The sequence below is a fragment of the Lissotriton helveticus genome, chromosome 3_1 (assembly GCF_964261635.1).
Source record: "Lissotriton helveticus chromosome 3_1, aLisHel1.1, whole genome shotgun sequence".
Lineage (NCBI taxonomy): Eukaryota > Metazoa > Chordata > Amphibia > Caudata > Salamandridae > Lissotriton > Lissotriton helveticus.
Window position 1 is genome coordinate 1,021,250,517 of NC_136061.1, and position 21,942 is coordinate 1,021,272,458.

Consider the following 21,942-nt stretch of genomic DNA (forward strand, 5'->3'; position numbering starts at 1 on the left):
TCGCGGCGCTCCGGTCCTTCCCTGAAAGTTTGGGGGGGATTCGTCAAGCGGGGGCCGAGATAAAATGGGGGTCCCAAAACGTGTTTTCCCCATGTTAATTTCCATAGAGCGGTTGGACTCACTTTTATCCCGAACGGCTGAATGGTTTTCCACCAAACTTGGCAAAATTGTAGGGACTGGTAGCCCGATGTGCCTTTGCTATGTCTCAAGATATGTGCTCCAGTGGTTTTTACGAAAATTAACTTTGAAAAAATATATATTGGGCTACATTGGGCTATATATATGTTAGAGCCCAAATGTAGCCCAATGTAGCCCATTGTAGCCCAATGTAGCCCAAAGATGGCCACCAGAGACAAAAAAAACAAATGTAGCCCAAATATCAGCCAGATGTAGCCCAACTATAGCCCAATGACAGAATGTCCCAGAGTGTTCTAAAGAACAACTAGAGCGCTAACAGTCTTACTTATGACAAAAGTATGGCACACCTGAAGTCATCTTGATTGGAATAAAGTGTTAACACTTAAAACATTTAATTTGCAAAGGAACAAAATGAGGGGGTTCATTTTGCCATAGAAATTATGATTAGTGCTGAAGAAAGAAAAATTTGGGCACATTTTGAGTGACTTCTCAAATCCTCCTATATTTCATTAAAAACATTCTGATATGCAGTCTCCCAAGATGGCCACCAGAGACAAAAGAGCCTTTGCTTAAAAACTCTGTTAGCAAAGCAGGCATTTGAGATTTAAAAAACGTTTTAATATATAAAAACGGTATCCGCTAATAGAATTAGCATTTAAAAAACCTTGCGAATTCAATTAAAAAACCATAGGTTTCAGGCCTTATATAGTTAGGAATTAGCATTTAAAAAAACTTGCGAATTCACTGAAAAAACCATAGGTTTCAGGCCTTATATAGTTAGGAATTAGCATTTAAAAAACCTTTGAAATTCACTGAAAAAAACATAGGCTTCAGGCCTTATATAGTTAGGAATTAGCATTTAAAAAAACCTTGCGAATTCACTGAAAAAAACATAGGTTTCAGGCCTTATATAGTTAGGAATTCGCATTTAAAAAACCTTTGAAATTCACTGAAAAAACCATAGGTTTCAGGCCTTATATAGTTAGGGATTAGCATTTAAAAAACCTTGCAAATTCACTGAAAAAACCATAGGTTTTAGGCCTTATATAGTTAGGAATTAGCATTTAAAAAACCTTTGAAATTCACTGAAAAAAACATAGGTTTCAGGAGTTATATAGTTAGGAATTAGCTTTTAAAAAACCTTTGAAATTCATTAAAAAAAACTATACGTTTTAGTGCTGTTATAGTTAGCTGGACATTTTACTCATACAAAACCATTGAAATTGCTCCTATATAGTTAGTTGTACTAACTATATTTCGCGCACCCGCAATCCACTGCTGATGATGTCACATATTAGATCATTTGTGACATGGTCAGTGACATCACTTATGACATCTCAAATGACATCACTGATGACATCATCCACGTGACAATCACATACACCTTTTCATACACTATTACAATTTTTCATCACTCTTTGTTAAATGCAGAGTATCATATTTAAATCCATTGTCACAGCAATACAAGTATCTAAAAATCCACTCAGTGATTCATAGATGTATACACACATCTAATCACTTGCCTATGGATTCACTCATACATGCTGTCAATGAACAATAGAACACTATCAAAAATACTTATACATCTATATCGACATTAAACAACAGCACGCATCCTATCCACATATGAAGTCATCCTACTCACTTATGCAAACAATGGATCATACTTACATATTTACTTAGCAAAACACTTATATAAACACCTCTTCTTCTATTCATTTAGATAGTAAGTCATACTTAGTGAATTATAAAATCATTATTACAAGTATACAGTTATCCATAAAGTCACTCACACAATCATTGTGTCTTATGTATACTTATTTATATACAACAACTGACACATACACTGCCTTTTATTTTTCTAGTTTGTTGGACCTGTACCATTGAGAAATATATTTGCTCATCACCACACCCATAAAGATATTCACTCACCCAAACAACTGTTAGAACATGTAGTTTTAACTTCATATATTTTCTGAATCAACTATTCACACATCTGTGGACAGTCACACCCCCCAGCAAACCACACACACTTTCACACTCCCATACAAATACTCAGTTAACTAATCAATAACTAATATAGACTTTCACATAGCTAGTAACCAACTGTAGAATCAGTTTACACAACAACTGACAAAGTGATACAGATATTCAGTAAGTTTAGTCACTATCCACTATATTTAGTGAGACATTATAAATTGGTCAAGTAAACAGTCAATTACACTGCTACTAAATCCTCCATCCAAATATTTATTTATATATATCCACTTATTCTTCAATGCAAATTCCTATATATATAATGCATATTTAAATAACGAAGCAAACCACATTCACTGGATGATGTCATCAGTGATGTCATCAGTGATGTCATTTGAGATGTCATCAGTGATGTCACTGACCATGTCATGAATGATCTAATATGTGACATCAGCAGTGGATTGCGGGTGCGCGAAATATAGTTAGTACAACTAACTATATAGGAGCAATTTCAATGGTTTTGTATGAGTAAAATGTCCAGCTAACTATAACAGCACTAAAATTTATAGTTTTTTAGTGAATATATATATAGATATAACTTCGATTCCTTCCCCCCTCCTCTCCTTCCAGCAAGAAAGTCACGGCACCGCAGCAGATAAGTTTAATTTAATTTTATGTTACAACACCATGTGCAAAAAGTGCAAATTACAGGACGGCCTACGCGTTTCGGCTACACCTAGCCTTCAACTGGACCATATATATATATATATGTATGTGTGTGTGTGTGTGTGGTGAACAATACCAGGAGAACCTTTGTGAATATATATATATATATATATATAAAGCAAAAAGTCCTGGGAATTCAAACTTACAAAGCTAAAACCTCACTATACAAGCTTCATCACCTAACTTCCTACCCCCACAACCTCTAAATGTCCCACCCCCAGGTACCATAAACCGACAAGCATTTTACTTATACTGCCTTCCTTGTTATTGTCCTCTCCTCCTGTTGCGATCTACTAACTTCCTATGACGTAACCTATAACTCCCTGCCTTGCTCTGGTGTGAGCTTGGTCACCACCTTCCTTTTAGCCTGGCCCCCCAATGACCACAACAATAACATAATCTAAACCCATGCAATAGTTCTCGGCCAACCACCACTCAGAAATGACACTATCTGACCTTTTCTGCTCCCCCAGCCCCTTTCTCCCACTGCTGCACTTGCAAAGTTCATGTCAGACACTCCTTGATCTCCAATAGATAAAGCTCCATCCTGTAGCGTGACAAGTGGAGCTTATCATCCCCTAAAAATGACGTAACAACATATCTCAAATCAGAATGTGCTATGTGGCCTTTTCCTTCTTCTAGTCAAAACCCCCTCATCTCCCTGTTGACATTTACCCTGGCTTCATCTGTCGCTGCTGGCTTGCTGCCCCTCTCCAACTCCTCTGAGGAATAAATTCTGTCCATGCTACAAAACAACCAGATCACTGCACCTTGACTTCTCTGAGCTTCATCTTTAGCGGTCTAAGAAGAACCAAACCTTTCTTAACAACCAAATAATTTTCTCATAAATGTACCAATAAATCATCGGGGCAATCCTTTCCTGAACAAAATGTGTTTAAATTTGGTAACAACTCTGTCCATCGCATGCCCCCTTTTCCTAGCCATACCAAGGATAATCACAAGTAACTCTGTTTAGTAGTTTAGGAGTTATTAAGGAAAAAATATATAGAGCTCTAGGGGCCCGTATGTGGATTTACCTGCAAATCTGAAAACCAAAACCCATAGAAACTCACTGAAAAAAACAAAGGTTACAGGGACATTATAACTAGGTTCACGCTTTACTCACACCATGCAATAGAAAAACAAGAGTTATAGTTATACTTATGTTAAACTGTAACTTGTGGCCTAAAGTTACTTAACGGCGCGAGTTACAGTTTCTTGAGATAAGTATGACTAACTATAACGTCCTTGTATACTTTGTTTTTTCCAGTTTGTGTGTGTGTGTGTGTTTGTGTATGTGCATATATATATATATATATTCCACTCGAACAAATTATTCCAGCACTCCGCTTGTTAGAAATATTCAGATTTATTCAGCAAACTGTGAAAGCCTACGCGTTTCGAACCGAATGGTTCCTTCTCACGGCAGCATTAAACAGTTGTCCTACTTCACTTTCTGTTTTTAAGTGTGTGATGATTAATAGTGCACTATTAATCATCACACACTAAAAAACAGAAAGTGAAGTAGGACAACTGTTTAATGCTGCCGTGAGAAGGAACCATTCGGTTAGAAACGCGTAGGCTTTCACAGTTTGCTGAATAAATCTGAATATTTCTAACAAGCGGAGTGCTGGAATAATTTGTTCGAGTGGAATTAAATTACGGGACCCCGTTCCTGGTCCCGATTCTAGCACCAACTTGCTAAGTGCTCCCTCTGTGACAGGACGGTTTGTGTTTAGTATCTACTACACAGAGGAGAGCCCGACATACAATTCAGTCATCTCTGACCGAAATGGAATCGGAAACGTGACATTTGCTGAAAGCCGGGAAGCGAGCGGGCTAAGCAGCAACATCCGATGTTTGACGAGTGACTGCAGAAAAGAAGCTAACAAGGTTCCTGCCACACCGACTGGTTGAGCGCCGGAGTTCTGGGTCGGAGGACACGGACACGACCGGGAGTCTCCCAGGTGAGAAATATTGGGTGTGCATGTGAGCAAACAGCGTATGTCGAAGTGTGGTCAAATAATTACAAACTCACACGGGGAGATTTGATATTGCAACGAACGAAACTGAATTTGTTCGGACATTGACCTCGCTTGTTAGAAACCAACCTGCACTGTTTGAAACGGAGTCCCTAAACGAGGAGTCCTTGTAAAATTCTAAAAACAACGCTTACAACAGTTGTTCCCAACAATTAGCAAAATAATTCGCTAAATCATTTAAACAATCAAAACGTTCAAGCATTCAGTATGGAAGAACGCGCGGCTAAAAGGGTAACCGTTGCAGAAAGCCTATTTCAAAAGGGCACTGAGAGACAAGACCGGAGGGAAGAAACAAGAAAAGAACTACAACCCAGCGTAACCACGGCGAAACAACTATTTGCGCAATTGGAAAAGGTGATGCGCAAGGAGATATCAAGATCGTGGGAAATCATTACCCTTGAGAAGTACATTGAGCACAAAATGGTCCCAAGAGGCTTACGTATTTTCACACTTCCAAATTATCCGGACACCGAACCGGAAATGTTGGAAGAATGGGGTGTGAACAACATGGCATGCTCGTGCAACATGATGCTAATTATCATCAAATACGCCAGAAAAGATGTGGAGGAGTTCCACGATAAAATAAGGGAAATTGAAAATCAAATTGTAGCCCTGAAAGAAGACAGCGGAACTCTGAAAAAACTACGCAATGACATGGAGAAAAACCTGGATAAACACGAGGAGGAGGTACAACTTAGGAAACAAAGGAAATTCCGTAGAGACGAAGACGATTATGAGTTTGGTACCATCCTGACATTGCAAAAAAGTATGATGTCTTTAAGCAACAATGGAAATCCTCGGCAGATTTAACAACGACTCCGTCTGGGAGTGAGGCAGAATCTGAGGTTAGTGACGGGGAACAACGGGTGACCAAAAATATGAGAAGGTTCTCTTTTTTAGACGAACTGACATTGTTGTATCAGGAACAACAGGCACCACGAGGAAAACCAAGAAACAGGGGCTATCAGCAAACAAGGTCAATGGGAAGGGGTGCTTATCAATCAAGAGGTCAAAACGTAAAACAAGGAGAGGAAGGAACAAAAGCAAGCGGATACAATCTGAGGAAAAGGAAATGATCCAAAAAATAAACAACAAAAAATCCTATGATAAAACATCTCCAGACCTGATAATCAATCTCTCAAGATACATACCAACTGACAATGAGAAGAAACTCCTTAAAGGTTTATCATTTTGCCCCGAAATGCACCAGAATATCGTGGACACCAAAATTGACCTTTACAAATATGTAAGGAAACTCAAACTCCAAAAACACTTTACCAAGTTCCCAAGTCGAAAAGCAGTGACCTCTAACCAAAACGAACAACAATTGAATGAATCATCAGGTGAATTTAACATTGATGAGATACCGTGTCTGCGTACAGTTTATGAACTAGCAAACGAAACCACCACCTCACAAGTGACAGATACGCAAATACTGACAGAAATGGATGTAATTACAGGAAAAAGGAGAGCCACTGAGTTCAAGGCTAAGTCCAAGTTCTGCCCAATAATGAACCCTGGTAACAAAATTGACATTTTCTATGAACTAGTGCTGGGAGACCTGGATAAGATGAAACAAACTGAAAATAACAGCAGAGAAAACCTGAATAAACAAGAACGCCTGGCTATACAAACCTTGAAAGATAATGTAACAATCGAGATAAAACCAGCCGACAAAGGCGGAAATATAGTAATCATGGAAAAACCAGATTACATAGAAGAAGCAATGCGTCAATTGGAGGATGCTAAGAATTATGAATGCTTACCCAGAGACCCAACACTAATTTATAAGTCTGAACTTGGAACAAAATTGAATGAATGGAAAGAAGAAGGACTAATAACAGAGGAAGAAAGGAAGTTCCTTATGGTAGAGTATCCAATCACGCCTACCATATACTTCCTTCCAAAGGTCCACATGACACTTAACAAACCTCCCGGGAGACCTATCATCTCGAGTTGTGGCAGCCTGTATGAACACATTTCCATGTATGTTGACCATTTTTTTTATCCATGTTAGTACCAACTTTGAGCTCATATATCAAAGACACTGGGGATTTTTTGCGCATTCTAATGAATACTGAATGGCAGCCAACATATCTATTAGTGACAATAGACGTCATCTCCTTATACACCTCGATAGAGCACGAAACAGGCGTAAAAGCAGTACAATATTTCTTGCAGCAACGACCAATCAAAGAACGTGAACATTCAAAAATGCTGATTGAGATGATCAAAATATGTCTCTACAACAATGTGTTCCTTTTCGACAAAAAGGTATACATGCAAAAATGCGGGACTGCGATGGGTGTTTCCTTCTCTCCAAGCTATGCTAACCTCATGATGGGGTGGTGGGAGAGGAGCATAGCTTGGAGAGAAGAAAACGACCAACATATAGCCAATGTAGCGCTTTGGCTACGCTTCATCGATGATCTTTTTTTGTTATGGAGTGGTACAAGATCTGATTTTCAAATATTCTTTGACGAACTGAACAATAATACAGTTGGCTTAAAATTCCCATACACCATCAGCAACAAAGAGGTGGAATTCCTGGACACTAAAGTGTATGTGAGCAACAACCAAATCAGACAACAACACACCGGAAAAAAACAGCCACAAATAGTATACTGCATGGACGCAGCTTCCATCCGGAGAAACTGAAGAAGAGCATTCCCTATGGAGAACTCTAAAGAATGAGGAGAAATTGTTCAGAGGAGATCGAAATGGAAAAGAACTTAGATGAAACCAAAGAAAGATTCATTCAACGTGGATACAAATATCAAGATATCCAGAAAGGAGAAACGAAAGCCAGAAACAAAACAAGAGCTGAAACGTTAATATCTAAATCCGAGAAACCAAACAAAAATGAGACAATAAATACAACAGGACCACCAAGGATGATCATGACATACAGCAAAGAAAGTTACAAGATTCAGAAAATATTAAGCAAGTATTGGCACCTGATCCAGAAAGATCCGGATATAGGAAAAGATGTGGGAGAACGACCTTTAACAACCTATAGGAGAGCACCAAACCTCTCTGATCATCTGGTACACAGCCACTTTGAAAACAAAAAAACAAACAACTGGCTAACAGAAAAGAAAAATGGTTTTGTAAAATGCAATACTTGCAAGGCCTGCAAGATAGGAAGAAACACTAAGACTATAAAAGATCCAGCAGACAAAATATATACAGTAAGAGAACACATAACATGCGAAACCAGCTTCGTAGTTTACATGCTTCAATGTTACTGTGACAAGAGGTACATTGGAAGCACCACCTGCCCCCTAAAGAAAAGAATCTTGGAGCACATACGTGCCATACAAAATGTAGATCTCACATACGCTATGGCAAAACATCTCACCAACCATGCCAACAAGACCTGGAAGGATATTCAATTTTTTGGACTGGCAATGATTCAGCAGCATGAACGGGGAGGCAACAGGAAACTCAAACTACGAAGACTAGAATCCAAATTAATTATGCGATTCAGAACGAAAGTTCCCACAGGATTGAACGGGGATGAGAAACTTTATTTTCATCTGTAAATATTTTTATCTGTAAATGATTTGATGACATTCTTTATATAGTCTTATGTGCTAGTGAAACTGCAAAGTATAATCAATATAAAACATCACAGATGGATATGAATTGACTATGAAGCAAAAGGACTGATAATGTTTTTTGCAATTGAATTGTGTGAATCGAAGAGGAAGGCAGTGGTGACTCTTAAATGGCAGTGGCAAGGGCACTCAGCCCTAGATACAGATAATTGCTAGCACAGATGAATTCAGTGCTTACACAAAAACCTTTTATTTAGAACAATTTTTTGTTCACTAAGGTGCTGCAACATAACGCTGCCAAGTCCCCACAGTTTTTGCATAAAGTGGGATAATGTGCATGCTCGAATAGATCTTTTTTTGGCACTCAGCCACTAATTTGAATACGCTGTATTTACATAGTAATGGTATAACTTTATTGCATGATTAATTAAAACCTTTGCAAACAAATAAAACATTAGTTCTCAGGATACGCCTTCTTCTTTAAAAAATGTTAAAGGATTACAAATATGTTGTAAGTCATTAAAATTGCAAAGGAGTAAAAATTTGTAGGTAAAGTAGTTCTTCTTAGTAAAAAAGATAGATCAGCATAGGGCTTGTTCACATTGGCGGATCCACACCAGGCAATGATATTTGTGGAGTCAATGAGCTCACAGCCAGGCCATGCTGGCTGCTGGGAGCTTAGCAACCAGGGAGGTATTCATAAGACTTAATCAAAGCGCTAGTAGAGACGGCTGTTGACCTTTACTCATAAGTACGATAGCATAGGATAAAGACCGATGACTTGGGGTCTTCCCGACTTAGCTTAACGTTCGCTTCCTTCATAAACCGAACAAGGCTGCAGGAAAGACGGATGTTGCTGCCCTCAAAACAGGCCTTTACCGCTTCCCTACAAGATCAAACCTGGCTTGCGATCAGGAGCTGTTTGAGAAACTGTCTCCTTTTCGCTCTCAAACCGTTGCAGATGCATAGTAGATGTATTATGTCTTCGTTTAGATTTCCACACAGTCTGCAGCAGTTGGAGGAGGTTATGCGTTTCCATGGAGGAAGGTGGGGCTTTGCTGGAAGGATTCCCAGCCTCAGATGAAGGAACCGTTCTTTTGTTAATCTTGCGAAACCTGTTCCTAGATATGGCTGGGGCTTTGTTGACAGATAGCTCTGGATTACGAACCAGCCATGGGTTCTCCTACTAAGGGCAGCTTTGTCTTCTGCGAGAGATACGATCTTTAGTAATGTAGACATGATAAATTTAATGCTAATCATGAAATTACGATAAAACTGTATTCGTTTTAACATTTTGTTCAGAGCCAGAATTGCACTAAACTGCATATCCCATAATGCACTATTAATCATCACACACTTAAAAACAGAAAGTGATGTAGGACAACTGTTTAATGCTGCCGTGAGAAGGAACCATTCGGTTCGAAACGCGTAGGCTTTCACAGTTTGCTGAATAAATCTGAATATTTCTAACAAGCGGAGTGCTGGAATAATTTGTTCGAGTGGAATTAAATTACGGGACCCCGTTCCTGGTCCCGATTCTAGCACCAACTTGCTAAGTGCTCCCTCTGCGACAGGACGGTTTGTGATATATATATATATATATATATATATATATATATATATATCAGAGGTTTTCTTATATATTTTTTATATGGAATTATATTTTGTATGAAAGAAAAAGCCTTCTTCTAAATAACATCGTTGTATTTTTTAACGTACCAACTTATGTTTACAAGCACTTTGCACTTTTTTCATAATACAACAATTATTAACATTGCCCACAAATGTGATGTGTGCTTTCGTTTTAATCTATGTTGCCCTTGTACAAATTTATTATTATTATTCAACAATGATGTTGGTCAATAGCAATGATTAATTTCATACAAATTGTGATGCTGAGTCATTTTCCGAAATAATTGCAAAAAATGTATATGTATTTCACAGTAACTGAATCTATATATATATCCATATCCCAAGCGCCGCTTAGAAAACTCGGATGCCAAAAGCTCTTCCTCGGCAATTCTCGAAAAGCAGACACGAACCCAGAGTAAGTGCAAAGTAGCGTTTTTATTCCTCGCTAGTCAGCCATAACGCGTTTCACCACAAACGTGGCTTGATCACATGACAACGTTCAAGACTTGAACGGACCATTAAGACAGCTAGCACCCAAAGCACGTGACTGTGATAACAATGAACATAAAAGAAATAAACGTGAAGTACATTTGGAAATTTACCTTCGAATCAAAAGTAAGTATATACAATATATATATACACCTAAATTCACAAAAGTCCAGGGGTAATAATGGGAAGGTGAGATTCAGTTACTGTGAAATACATATACATTTTTTGCAATTATTTCGGAAAATGACTCAGCATCACAATTTGTATGAAATTAATCATTGCTATTGACCAACATCATTGTTGAATAATAATAATAAATTTGTACAAGGGCAACATAGATTAAAACGAAAGCACACATCACATTTGTGGGCAATGTTAATAATTGTTGTATTATGAAAAAAGTGCAAAGTGCTTGTAAACATAAGTTGGTACGTTAAAAAATACAACGATGTTATTTAGAAGAAGGCTTTTTCTTTCATACAAAATATAATTCCATATAAAAAATATATAAGAAAACCTCTGATATTTCATATATATACACAAATATACAAATATGTTGCCCTAGGTGATATAGGGTTGGTCATAACTTGATTTCAGGCATAATGCTTACATGATAGTCCGTCTGAGTGCAACCATAATTGCAAAGAAAGAAAGGTCTCCCTTTTCCCCATTGATGGAGATTTAATTCAAAAACCCCAAAATGATGTAACTGGAAGGTTAATATCCCAAAAAGGAACCGTCACTAAGTGCATAAAGTGACAGGACGGTTTGTGTTTAATATATATGTGTATATATATATATATATATATATATATATATTATATATTATATATATATTATATATATATATCTATATCAAAATAAAACCCTTTCAGGAATAGAGTGACAAATGAATTATGCAAAAAAAAGAGGGAAAGAACTCTGGGTAGTTCTCAGGTTTAGGTGGAAAGCAGCTTCAATATAGAGCTCTCAACACCAGCGACAATCTAAATTTGCTCACCTCAAATGTCTGCTTTTCTATTAAAGTCTTTAAGCATAGGATTAGCGAAGTGCCATCCACACTGAGATAGAAAGGGACAAAGTCTTTTACCATTTACACTGCAAAGTCTTTAAGCCTAGGATTAGCACAGTGCTATCCATGTCGATCTGTAAAATGGCCAAAGCCTTTTACCACTCCAGGCACAGTATTACAGCTTTGGATTGGTAAAATACCATCCGCTGGCCATGCAGGGATTAGCACAGTTATATCCATGCTGAGCTGTAAAATGGCAGAAGCGTTTACCATGCCAGGCACAGTATTACATCTTTGGATTGGTAAAATACCATCTGCGGCCATGCAGTGCTTTGTAAGTATTAATAAAAGAGCTATGCAAGGTCAGTAGGCTCCCTTTTTTCACTGTGGTGTATGCGAATGCCTTTGGATGGGACACACACCAGGTGATGGGAAGAATGCTTGTTAAAAGTCTAACCACCAAACTAGTGGTTAGACTTTTTAGTCATTCCTCCCATCACCTTTGACATGATTTAATGTTACACCATACATTGGCAAGGGTATATGCCCAGACGTGGGTCCCTTGCTGACTATGCTATAGGATCCAAGCTATACCTCACAGATGGGGAGTAACAACGATGGACTATCCCAGTAAGGAGCAGGGTGTTTGCGTATTTATTTAAGGCGTGCCTTTGTCAGGAGTGGCACATTGAGCGTGTTATACAAAGTGATTGCCAGTGTAGACTTTTTGGAAACATTTCAGCCATCACCTTTTGCGTGTGCAATTGACATACAGTTACATTGCGTGCGAGAAAGATGTTCTGCACACGTGTACAACTTCCATCTGTAATGGATGGGGCATGTGCCTATGAACAATTTCAGCTGTATGTTCTCATTACAGGTAAGCTTTCGCACTACTCCACATTTTTTTTAAATATTTTTTTTTTTTACAAAGTGAGACTGGATAGGCTAAAAAAATGTGTCCATGTCATCTTTTTTGTTTTCTTTTAGCCAATGCTGCACAACGTTGGCAAAAATGTTTTTTGCCGAATCTGTCCAACACTGCAAAAAAGCATTGGCAAAACGGTTCTCGAAGGCGAAAGACCTATACTTTTATAGGGTGAAGTACCCTGCTAAGTGTATTATTGCTGTTGGCCTTACTTAAGCATGCCTAGATCTCTGAGTAGCTTAAGGGCAGAGCCGCAGATAAGTCGAGTTCATTTTTGATGCAAACTTTATGGCCAAGTTCCTTAAAGTGTCATGTTTGTGGTGTCTTTCCTGGGGAATTATTACACCGAGGGAAAGTTATTCACGAATTTCTGTTAAATAAGAGATACCTTGGCACAAACGGTGGGACCTTCATTTTCGTCATTGCTTTAGTTTCTACCTATATACTGTTGGAGCTGGAATTCTTTTACTACATGGTTTTCACACGGTTATTCACTTTTTTTGCGTTTTATTTAATATTTTTTCATACGAGTATGTCTGAAAATTGGAAGCTTGCCACCAATTTGAAAGCTAAATGGACTAACTTGTTTCTGGTCTTCTGAGAAAAACCCTTACCGTCACATCTTTTGTGAGAATATAATGTAACTTTTACAACTCTGTGCCCCCAGAACAACTCAGCAGCACGGACCAGTTTTCTCACCTTGGTAATGTGCCTTATTAATGGTGAGACAACTTTACCTGGATGTAGTGTGCAACCTACAATATTCAGACAATGGCTGAAATCTCTGTACATCAAAGCCAAGAAGAGTCAACAACAATAACCACAATGTAGCGGTCTGAGAAGGGGAGCGAGCCTCTCCCCATTTACCCCTCCAAGTGAAACTAAAATGTATAATAAAATCAGGGTGAGCAGGACCCACTCTGCACAGAAACATTCCCTTCACACCCACGACGTATTCCTTGATATTTTATGCTGTATTATATGCTTTACAGAAACCTGGTTTGATGACCATTCAGTCATCTTTATCAGGGAATTTTTTCGACACGATTATAAAATAACAGAAACAAGGAAATGAAGAGATGGGGGAAGATGGGCCATTAATTTCAACAAGTAACTTCTGTGTATCAGAAAAAAACATTATAACAAATATTTCTCACTTCTTTGAAAGCAGAAGCATTTCCACGTTTGAACTGGTCTAGCTGTATTGTTATTAAAGAAGGCCCCGTATACCACCTGCACAAGGGCAAACGTATTATGCGACAGCACTATGTCCCCTGCAGCTCGCAAAATTGTGTTCCTGGAATTAAAGCCCTCTGGAGATTATATTATGTGAGTAAAACCAGGTGTCAAGCACAATCTGGACTGAATATAGGAGTGAAATTAAGAAGGGAAACAAGAAACCACCGCGTTTATGGATGCCAACCATGCATGTGTCAGATTTGCTTTCAAGTTTTTAATATGGTGGAAGATTTTCCAAGAGGTGGCACGTTTTAAAAAAAAAAAAAACGATTGTAATGAAAACTATTTTGAAACTAGCTGTAAGACTTGATCAGCTTATAGGGTCTGAACGACATATAGAATTTGACATGTTTTTTCATTAACATAAATATTTAGAAAGATAGATGTTAAGTACTGTAATCATGTTGAGGCAATAGAATAAACATGTTATTAAGAAGTAACACGGCGATGTTTGGTAAACTCTGTGTAAACTTAAGAACTTTGTGTAAAGATGAGTCCAAATAGATTGATATCTTTATTGTAGAGTTGGTACAGGGACCTCCAGCTCATCCACAGCCTGCTTCACAGCTCAGTTTGATCTACTTCAAAGATATCATTCTAAGCTGCTAGGCAACTCATTTGCATTCCATATGAGTCATTTCTACACACCTCCCCCCTTACATATTCTACAACTAAAACTTGAAAGAAACTATAATACAGAAAAACAGTTTAACGTATCTATTGTGGAAAGCAGCGAAGATTGTCCCAACAAGTTAAGATGGCCGCCAACGTCGAGATTACGCTCCGGATTTGACGTAATAGATGTGACGTTCAAAGAAGAAAAGCCATGGAGGAGTTCGGTGTAACGCGCAAGCAGGGAATCCGAGCACGAAGATGCATCCAAGCAACGGTAAGGATGGCTGGTGAGACGTCGCTGTTTAGATTCAAGCTGACAAGTAACAGTCAGTTTCCCGATTTTCGCCAGCTATGACAATTCGCCAAAAAGGCTTGAAAATCGGGAATAGTTGAAAGCAGATAATTCAGCGCTCGTAAATACCGATGCAAAAAGAACCTATGCGAGCACCATAAAACACCAATATTACTCCAGTTATTTTAGTAGATCAAGCTCTGTGTCCAACCACAATAAAGTTCAAGTATACATTTTTGCTATTTCCAGACTTGAAGCGCTAGAAAATACCAGTACATTTCACATGAATTCCATTTTGATTGAATAAAAGTTCATATTGCTTCCAAAATTTTGTATTCACCTCTTATCAAAGGTAGAGTTAAAATAGTTGAAAGTCTGGATACAGAATTTAATCAGTTTACTCACTAGATGGTGGATGATGATATATAAAATATTCCAAAGTCCAAGGGTGGAGGCACCAGCAGCTGCCCCTTGTGCAGAAAGGTTTCCCTCGTCGCCAATGTAAAGATGAGTCCAAATAGATTGATAAGATTGATATCTTTATTGTAGAGTTGGTACAGGGACCTCCAGCTCATCCACAGCCTGCTTCACAGCTCAGTTTGATCTACTTCAAAGATAACATTCTAAGCTGCTAGGCAACTCATTTGCATTCCATATGAGTCATCTCTTCACTTTGGAATTGCAAGGGCTAGATATGGGGGGGAAAAAAACAATTGGCGACTCTTCAAAACGAAAGAGTGATTGAAGACTTGCATTGCAAACGGTGAAATTGAGGAAGGACCTGCTTAAAGAATTCAGTTGAAAAAGAGTTTAAGATGCCTGCCAAGTTCTTTTTTCAAATGGCAGACATGGCAGATAGAAAGAAACAAGACGACTATTTGAGTATTCATTGTGAATCCCAAGACCGTTGAAGATTGGTTTGTAGGATAATATTGTACTAGTAAGTGAGCGGTTTGTGCATCAAATATATAAGTGTCAGAACCCCTTTCAGAGGTTGAGACCTCTTACCCCTCATGTCTGGGGGCTCGAACTACTGTGAGTCCAGAGCAACTGGACCAAGTACCCATTCAGCACTTGACTCTCGGTGGTATCGCGGGTCGAGCAGTCCAAGGCTGCTCGATATGTGCACAATGAACACAGGCTCAAGACCCAACATACTTTCATGAACCCCATTAAATAAATGTCTATGCTGACACTCGCTTTTATGACAAATGTAGTATTTATATGTGGAACACGATGATCCAGCGCTGCTCTCAAACAACCCTCCAAACCATCACGGAATACTCAGAAGTTATCAGACTTCACTCGTCGGTGGGGCCCATAGCACCGCGAGTCACTCATTCACACAAATCACACTGCTCCCAAGATCAGTGAAACGTAGAGGACGAGCTGCTGGACAGCGGAGTACCCTAATTAATCTACAATTTTAAGTTCTATACATTATATACATATGCATTCTATGGACATCACCATGGTATTTTAAGTTCATGAAAACAACATTAAGGCACCCCACTATTTTGGTAGATGGACCAGCTAGTAGAAGTTAGTTGATGGAAATCAAGACCAGCTTAATTCACTATTTTATTTAGCTTTATTTCTCTTATTAACTCGATTATTTTGTCATGACTTTAAGTTGAAACTTCTAACCTTTATTGATAAATTTTATTAAAACATTTCTTATTAGGTATTCGAGAAGGGGAAAAAATTGATTCAATAAAGTTTTACATTTATTAGTAAAACAGTTTAGAAATAAGAAATTTGAAAGTTATATTACCAATTTTCTTTGTAATGAAGAATACAACAGGAATAAACGACACAGGTTCCCAAAAATTCAGCCTTTCTATCTTCCTCGATGTCTACCTCCCATCAGGACTCCGCATTCAATTCTATACCCAGTCAAAAGTTAAAGTCAGGAAAATTTCAAAGTCTTTTACACCCAAAAATCATTCAGTCCGACAGCATGTCGTGGTGCGAAAGTAAATTCAGGAACAGCCTTTTTCTCTCTCTTCCAACAGCCTCTTTTATAACATCAGTAGCCCAGGCACAGGCCGTTTATACATCTATCGAGCACAGTCGCGCATGCATAGAGTCATACTCTCTCGAAGTCTTGCAAAACCTCCATTTTATAGTAGGCCGCACTGGCCTTAATGGGAACTATTACAGAAACGAATACAATTAAACGTTAGATTTTGAAGTAAAGCCCTTCTGTTTACCTCCCACCATTCTAAGTTTTCCCCTGTTAATGGTTACCTAGCAAAAAGCAACGAAAATGCATTGTTTACTCACCAATTTTGTTTGTTTTGCCACGAAAAATACATATAATAAGCATACATGCATTGCTCTGCTTACTTAAAAGCATTATTGCACTATATTAGTATGACGATTTCACATGATTACGGTATTACGGTTTGCAACACAAGCAAATTAGTATCCCACGTGTACTTTTTCTGTGTGTGTTTTTCTTTTTGTTGATTAGTTTAACATTCAACTCGATTAATACGTGTGATAGTTATGAAAAATTAATTTCACAAGGGGTGCACAAAATATGTTGTCACTCCCTTGCTCCATCAACGACATAGACAAACAATATACACAGCCCTAAGGCAAACACTCTAGCGTTGGCCAAGCAAGGTCCTGAGTTCCACTTCCCTGCCTACTGGCTGTGGTTATTCCCCATTTTTGATAGGTAAGTAGTTAAAGTGTTCTAGCGGTGTAGCGCTGTGAGGCAGAGCAAGTTCACCCTGTTGTCTCCAACCTTGCAATCATTCTTACCCTGTCTGGTGTCGCGATATGGAAGACTCGGGACCATTCAGCTCTTCAATGTTGCATTGGACTGAAGCAGATGCTGGCGATGAATGGTAGTCTTGTCACTGCAGGCACAGCTGGTCATCCATGGCGCCCCTCGAATGTTGCAGTTAGTAACTCTGATCCTACTAGCAGGCCGGGGGCAATCACTTGGCTTCTGATGCTTCAGTTGGGGCTTCAGGCCACGAGTTGCAACCACTGCCCTTTGCAATCATATGCTGTGTACTGTGCCAGCACTCCCTCTTGGCATATGGTGCACCAAGGTGGCAGCCTTTGCTCTACACTGCAGCCCTCTTCGAATATGGGATTGCAGATTTTGGCCAGCACATGGGCGGGCAGCCCAGTCGGTGCAGCAACAGGTACCTTCACAGAGAACCCCCTGACTCGGGACAGAAAAAAAGTGGACGGCCGATCCCTGCAGCAAGGTATATCTTCGCATCAGCCCCCTTTGGCATATGGGGTTTGTAACTGTTGTATCTTGAGTCTCCCTGCTGCTCAGCTAGAATGCATGTGATGTAGAATGTTGGATGAGTGGAATGCTAGTGCTTCGTGAATGTCAGTTGGGTGAGGGCTGAGCAGCAGGACAGCTGCTCCTGATGGGGTTGTCATTATAACTTACTACTTAACATCATAACTTAAATAAAGTAACTTGCTTAATCAACAAGGAAGTTCCAGCTCCTTTTTGAATACATCATTTGGCAGCACACAACCCGATCTTGAGTTCTCTGGGTGATGTCCCCCCTCTCCCAGCTGGGAGACTATCCGACCTTTATCCCCAATCCTGGATATACAGGACAGAAGTCTTGTTGAACTTCTTGTTGTCGTGGTACAGCCATGGCTGACTGCTTGATAGTGGAAAATTTGGGAGCCTCCAGCTCCCCCTTTTATAATGAATTTCCAGGCAGTAATGTGATTTAGTGTCTCATGCCTTGAAGTTCTTGTTGTGTGGGATGTCTCCTTTGAAATGCCTGTCCTTTGCCCTGGAAGCAGTCTGTCACAGCAGGAGTGACTCCAACCCAGATAGCCCCACAACAAACGCCATGTGAGACCTGAAAGTCAGCCTTACTGATAAATGCCTAACAAAAGGTTACAAAGGCCCCCACCCTTACTCTTTATGATTTCCTCATCAGTTCCACCCCCTTCCTGAAATGTGCCTAGGCCCTACTGACCAGTAACCTTTTCAGAAGCAAAGAGCCCTTTTGAAGTGCACAGGGAAGCCTGGCTCTGTTCCTCCACTGTGTGCCTAACCCAGCTCTCCGGAACGTGACCATCAAGAAATCTATTTTTGGGGCTCCTCCACATGTCTTCTGAAGGCCCTGGGCTTCCAGTATGGAACACACAGGCCTCCAGGCATTGTACCACTCGCAGGCACACACAAGAAAACACACATGCGCTACACAGTGCTACATGCTTACATGATTTTGGCCAAGGGTGAGTAAAGCACACAGCAACAGAGCGTTACATGAGTGGGCCGATATGCCCACTCCAGTGACCCAGGTAACAAGCATTTACAATGCAATGGTCTCGTATTTTTGTTTTTAAAACATATAAATAAATGGCATTGTGATTTACAATGCCCATAGCTTAATCTCTCGCAAATGCGAGACCTATTACATTTGAAATGCAATAGATCGCGTATTTACGCGAGTTTGAGCTATCGACATTGCAAATAACAATGCGTTTTATTTATGTTTCAAAAACACACACACAGACACACACACACACACACACACAGCCATACACACACACACACACACACACACACACACACACACAGCCATACACACACACACAGAGCCAGACACACACACAAAGCCACACACACACAGAGCCACACACACACACACACACAGAGCCATACTCACACACACAGCCACTCACACACACAGCCACTCACACACAGAGCCATACTCGCACACAGAGCCACACACACACAGAGCCCCACACACACACACACACACACACACGCACAGAGTTATACACACACACACACACACTCCGAGCCAGACACACACTCCGAGCCAGGCACACACAAAACACCAAGCCATCACCTTTCTTTGACGGTAACTGTTGCACTAGCTCGCGTATTTACGCGAGCTTGAGCTATTGACATTGCAAATAACAATGCGTTTTATTTATTTTTATTTATGTTTCAAAAACACACACACAGCCACACACACACACACACACACACACACACACACACACACACAGCCACACACACAGAGCCACACACACACACAGCCACACACACACACAGAGCCACACACACAGAGCCAGAGACACACACACACACACACAGACACAGACACACAGATGCACAGAGCCACATACACACAGAGTCAGACACACACACAACACCAAGCCACCACCTTTTTTTGACGGTGACTGTTGCACTCTAATTTTCTGGTGGAAGGGCTCTCTCAAACCGTGATCTAGCCACGTTTAACTTTTTGTCCAGAAATGAAGTTCTGGTTAGATTCTGTGGCAGGGCTTGTGTGGAGCGTCACTGCACGACAATGGAGGGCGCCGCATACTACGTGAAATAAAAACAGGACAAGGCAGTCTACGCGGATATTGTCCCCTAATAAACAAGTCAATTCGGATAAGGAGTGTTGATAGTGCAACAGATCATTGTGGTGCTGTTTTTACAGAATATAAAGTGGTGTTAAATTCAAAATCTCACTCAAGTTTTGGTTTTGCAGTTACAATGTTTCACATTTCTCTGGGGGAGATTTCTGCTGTCCATTTACAAATGGTTTTCAATGGTTCAGCTTGGGGGTGAGCAAGAAAAAAATTGATTGGGTAATTAAAAGTGCAAGCGATCTAATCAATAAACACTATCAGACACCGCCAGCCAGCCAAGAGAGAGGAATGAAATCCGTAACTATTAGACATCAATAACCGGCTACAAACAGCAGCTGAAACCAGGCTAACCCCTGTATCAATTCATACTAAGAGACATAAAATCTCACCAGCGAGACTGCGCAAGCGCATCCCACGCTAGCCGAGATCTAAAAAGGCCTGTTCACACTTCGGATGATCATTACTGAAACAGGGTATGCTGCCTTAACCGCACTCGTGCTATTTAACTCCTGGTAAGAGTAGTGGCCCTTTACCCCTGCAAGGGTAGTGCTTTGGTTACACCACCTCCTGTCGAACAAGACCGCAGTTCCTGAAACCGGTCTAGGTCGTGGCACACACGCATGATCCGTGGTCACCTGTGACCAAATATTAGCATCCGGAATCCAGATTTTGTTGCAGACGTGGCACTCAGGGCAGGGATGCAAGTCCTTCACCGTGCGAGGGACTTTTCAAATCCTAACTCACTGAGTATGCTGCTTGATGTACATTTCAAACTATAAATTGTTAAAAAAAACAATGCCATTGACTTTGGAGAAAGGGACAAAACTAAATGGGTTTGCATTAAAGGTTTTATAAACTATCTCATTGTTTGAAAAATTGGTGACAGTCACACAGTATTGTTGAATGTGGAAAGACAGAAAAACAAAGTAAACAAGGTGCAATTGGTGATTTAAACTGTAATTGATGCACAACGTAGAATTACAATACTGATTAATGAGTTATACATTTTCGAAAAATAAAAATGATCACTAGGTAAAACATTAACGTATGGAGTAAGATATTTCTCATACTCAGTACTGCTCCACAGACCCAAGTAGGCCATGTCCGTAATGTAATGTGTAGGACTTGTAAAGCGCACAGCTGCCCGTAAGCGTCCCGGCGCTGAAGACCGCTGGGGAACCCGTCCTGGCTTTCCCTGTGAGATGGTCCCTTCTGGGTATCTCCAAGGTGAAACCAGGCATCCCTGGCGTCTGTGGGGGGCCGTTGAGGGGATGAGGCAAGCTTAATGCCCAGAGTTGCCGAGTGTAATCCCTGGTTAGAGTAGTCACCGAGGCAAGAATTGTCGAGTCCGCTGACCCTGGTCCACAACCCTGCCGCGTCGGGAATTGAACCCTGGTCCCGGGCCGTTCTCTGCTTCCGGGTCTGCCGCCTCTAACCAGTGAGCCACACTACTCCATATCCGTGGAGACTTAAAAGCATTTGCCGTAAATAGGCGCCTGATATACAAATCTGTTATGCTATCACAAGCCCCACTATTCACAACATCATTAAGTTTGCGACGGCAAATCAACTTTTTTTTTTATATACAAAAGCCCATTTACAAGTTGGGAAATTTTGTGGATACCTTATACCAAAGGTTATTAGTAAATGCCATTGTTTGGATGGATAAGAGATTGGTGTTGCATTTGTAAATTAAGTACATTGGTTTAAGAACCTATTAGGCGCATTGCATTTACGATCCAGGAGAAGTAGGCAGTGTCCCAAGGCCTATACTTCAATTTCTTCGTTGTTGATATTGAGATGGAGTTGTGGAACGTCACCATGGTACTGGTAAAGTAAATAGTTGATCATTTCAAATAGGAGAAGCAGATAGTTTCTGCAGTGAACGTGTAGCCCAGGGT

General features: G+C 40.0%; 1 protein-coding gene across 3 annotated transcripts in view; it reads left to right on the top strand.

Moving 5' to 3' along the window:
- GPR155 (G protein-coupled receptor 155) overlaps window positions 1-21,942 on the top strand; it is a 361,714-nt gene that overhangs the window by 77,916 nt on the left and 261,856 nt on the right. The window lies entirely within an intron of this gene.